Consider the following 4,504-nt stretch of genomic DNA (forward strand, 5'->3'; position numbering starts at 1 on the left):
AAAAAAAAAAAAAAAAAAAGAAACATCAGAATTATGCTCTGAATAGGAAATGCAGAGGTGGTACAATCCAATATAAAACAATCCCTCTGTTAGCCAGTCAAGCATATGTACACAATCTAGAATTTATTTAATTGAACAAATATTTATTGAGTACCTATAGGTGCCAGGCACTTAGGATATATCAGTGAACAAAATAAAGATCCTTGCCCTCACAGAGCTTCATTCTTACAGAATGTACATAATAGTCCCTTGCTTCAAGTTAGTGTCAGAGCTCCCAACTCCAAGTACCAAGGAAGTAAGAGTTTGGAAAGAGTTCCTCTATTTTCATATCAGCTTTCCCATTTATCCTTAATGGGCAGTGGTCCATTTAGGACACCTTCATTTAGGTCCACTGAGCTGCCCTACATGGCCACGCCTCTTTTTGCCCACAAATATACACTCTCCCTTTGGGATCTTCTCTTTCTTTCTCCTCTCTCCATGGCAGAGACTTGCACCGTTTCCCTAGGATCCTATCTCTTCTCTACATGTGGCACAGGCTTCAGCCATTCAGCTCTGCTCCACTTTAGATGAGATCAGGAGTGTATCAATCCTATCCATAGTGTATATACCATCAGACTGTTCACATTGAAAAGACTGCCCTTCTCTGTTAATATTCGAAAAGAGTCTCTGTCTGTCTCTCTCCTCGCGTTTAGTCACATTGCCAAATATCCCTTCTGTTCCCCATGGCATGTGCTAAATACCCCAGAAAGGGAATGGCACACGAGGAGGAATAAATGTCTGTCTTGCGACACCAACTGTGACAGACTCAGGGATGCAGATCATGGTCCAGCCATGGAGTTTCTTATGAGTAGTAGTTTTCTTTCTTCTTCTTCTTCTTTTTTTTTTTTTTTTTTGTTGTTGTTGTTTTTTGAGATGGAGTCTTGCTGTGTCACTCAGGCCGGAGTGCAGTGGTGCAATCTGGGCTCACTGCAACCTCTGCCTCCCTGGTTCAAGCAATTCTGGTGCCTCAGCCTCCCAAGTAGCTGGAATTACAGGCATGCACCACCACACCCAGCCAATTTTTCTATTTTTAGCAGAGACAGGGTTTCACTATGTTGGCCAGGCTGGTCTCCAACTCCTGACCTCAAGTGATTCGCCTGCCTTGTCCTCCCAGAGTGCTGAGATTAGAGGTCTGAACCACCACACCCAGCTGTATTATTAATTTTGAATCTATAAATATATGTTAAGGATTATTTGTTAAAATGTGAATAGTGGGCCAGGATCGGTGGCTCACGCCTGTAATCCCAGCACTTTGGGAGGCCAAGGTGGGTGGATTTCTTGAGGTCAGGAGTTCGAGACCAGCCTGGCCAACATGGTGAAACCCCGTCTCTACTAAAAATACAAAATAGCCAGGCTTGGTGGTTTGCACGTGTAATCCCAGCTACTCAGGAGGATGAGGCAGGAGAATCACTTGAACCCAGGAGGTGGAGGTTGCAGTGAGCTGAGATCATGCCATTGCAATCCGGCTTGGGCAACAAGAGTGAAACTCCATCTCAAAAAAAAAAAAAAAAAGAATTTAAAAAGTCAAACTCTGAAAATTTCATTTAAATAATTAAATACGATGCTGAGAGAGATTTTATTTTTAACAGATTGGTGGGTACATTGTGAATGTTGGGTGTGTGTAATATAAAGAACACCAAGTTGGTGCTAACTTTAACAGAAATAAAACTTTGGTGGAGATCTTTTGGAGGATATATCTGGTACATGATTCTTCCTTTCTCTGAAGATTGCTACTGGTTTCCCAATTCATTAATGGTGGTTCACTTCATGTTTTAGACCTGACCCTGCACACTTGGCCCCAGTTGATTAAACAAGGCATACGCATCTGGAGAGGCAAACCATAAATAATCAAAAAATAAATAAGTAAATTATTTTGTATTCTAAACGGTAAGTTCTATGGGAAAAAGAAAAAAGAATTCCATTTGTTGTCCTTGGCATTTCGTATTTGGACTAAGAGATTCTAGTTTGGTCTGAGCTAATCTAAGATGTAGGATGTGTAAACTCAGAAGATGAGAGGTGGCTAGGTGTGGAGGCTCACACCTGTAATCCCAGCATTTTGGGAGGCAGAGGCAGGGAGATCAATTGAGTCCAGGAGTTGGCCTGGCCAACATGGCGAAACACTGTCTCTACTAAAAATACAAACAAGCCTGGGCATGGTGGCTCACGCCTGTAATCCCAGCACTTTGGGAGGCCGAGGCAGGCGGATTACGAGGTCAGGAATTCGAGACCAGCCTGGCCAACATAGTGAAACTCCATCACTACTAAAAATACAAAAAATTAGCAGGGGCTTGGTGGCTGGTGCCTGTAATCCCAGCTACTCGGGAGCCTGAGGCAGGAGAATTGCTTGAATCTGGGAGGCAGAGGTTGCAGTTAGCCAAGATCGTACCATTGCACTCCAGCCCAGATGACAGTGAGAGACTCCGTCTCAAAACAAACAAACAAAAGATGAGAGATGATTCTCTACTGCATGTCATGTGGACTGAAAAGCAAAGAAGGAGCTCCTTTTTTTTTTTTTTTTTTTTTTTGAGACGGAGTCTTGCTCTGTCGCCCAGGCTGGAGTGCAGTGGCGCAATCTCGGCTCACTGCAAGCTCACCTCCCGGGTTCACGCCATTCGCCTGCCTCGGCCTCCTCAGTAGCTGGGACTACTAGCGCCCGCCCCGCGCCCGGCTAAGCTTTTGTATTTGTAGAGACGGGTTTCACTGTGGTCTCGATCTCCTGACCTCGTGATCCGCCTGCCTCGGCCTCCCAAAGTGCTGGGATTACAAGCGTGAGCCACCGCGCCTGGCCAGGAGCTCTTTTTAAAGAGCAAAGTATGAAGGGCCGGGCGCAGTGGCTCACACCTGTACTCCCAACATTTTGGAAGGCCAAGGCGGGTGGGTCACCTGTGTTCAGCAGTTTGAGACCAGCCTGACTAGCACGGTAAAACCCCACCTCTAGTAAAAATACAAAAATTAGCCTGGCATGGTGGCGCATGCCTATAATCCCAGCTACTTGAGAGCCTGAGGCAGGAGAATCACTTGAACGCAGGAGGCAGAGATTGCAGTGAGTGGAGATCACGCCATTGCACTCCAGCCTGGGCAACAAGAGCGAAACTCTGTCTCAGAAAAAAAAATGAAGAAGATGATGAGAGGGAAATTAGGAGTAGAATGTATTGCTGATACCATCTTTCAGTTCTTACCTGACTCCTTTCTTGAAGTCTAGCTGTAATTTTACTTGGGTTCCATGAAGCACCCCTGTTATCATTATCATACATATGATGATGATTTTATATATATATATACATTTTTTTCCTTGCTTAAGCTAGCTTAAGTTCATTTCCTTTGCTCCTAGAAACAAAAGAGAACTAACAGCAATAATGGCAATAATATGAACAATATTAACAATAGTAGGCTGCGCACGTGGCTCACGCCTATAATCCCAGCACTTTGGCAGGCCAAGGCGGGCAGATAACGAGGTCAGGAGTTCGAGACCAGCCTGGCCAACATAGTAAAACCCCGTCTCTACTAAAAATACAAAAAATTAGCTATAATCCCAGCTACACGGGAGGCTGAGGCAGGAGAATCACTTGAACCCCGGAGGTGGAGGTTGCAGTGAGCCAAGATCATGCCGTTACTCTCCAGCCCAGGCAACAGTGTGAGACTCTGTCTTGAAAAAAAAAAAAAAGAAAAAGAAAATAGTAGACAACAGTTATTAAGCACGTATTATACCCAGGCACTGTGCTAAGCACTTTTAGTACTTTATCTCATTGAGATTATGGGTGTGAGCCACTCTGCCCAGCCTATGCTGTGCTTTCTAAGGACTGAAAAAAGAACTGATGTATTCTAGAAATATTTCCAAAAGAGTGGAAAGAAAAGGAGTTTTCTGGTTAAGATTCAATTTATCAAATAATTCAATTAACAAGAAACTTCCTGTATCCTGAAAATTATGATATATCTCAGTTATGATTAGAAGGTGAAATTAGTCCTTAAATTTCCTGCAGACTCTGCTTAATTTTCTCTAGTCTCTAGACAAGTCTCTGCATAACTGAACCCTGTAGAGTTTTGCCAAAACAGTATTTATCTAGGTAGCCCACATTCCAAGAACCGTGCAGTTTCTATAATTACTTGGAAAACTTTATAAGGCAAAAGTTGTGCAAATCCTTGGCACATCTCTCAGACAAGTCAAATAGTGTTGGCTACCAGTTCTAATTTGGTTACATTTCCAGTTAAACTAGAAATTTGAAGTTCAAGTACTTAACAATCTGCTGGGCATTATATAACGACTTTTTTTTTTTTTTTTTTTGAGACAGTCTCACTCTGTCCCCCAGGCTGGAGTGCAGTGGCATGATGTTGGCTCACTGCAACCTCTGCCTCCCGGGTTCAAGCAATTCTTCTGCCTCAGCCTCTCAAGTAGCTGAGAATACAGGCATGAGCCACTGTGCCTGGACTATAATGACATTTGATTGGTTATAAATAATAGAAAGTG

The sequence above is a fragment of the Hylobates moloch genome, unplaced genomic scaffold (genome assembly GCF_009828535.3).
Source record: "Hylobates moloch isolate HMO894 unplaced genomic scaffold, HMol_V3 SCAFFOLD_17, whole genome shotgun sequence".
Lineage (NCBI taxonomy): Eukaryota > Metazoa > Chordata > Mammalia > Primates > Hylobatidae > Hylobates > Hylobates moloch.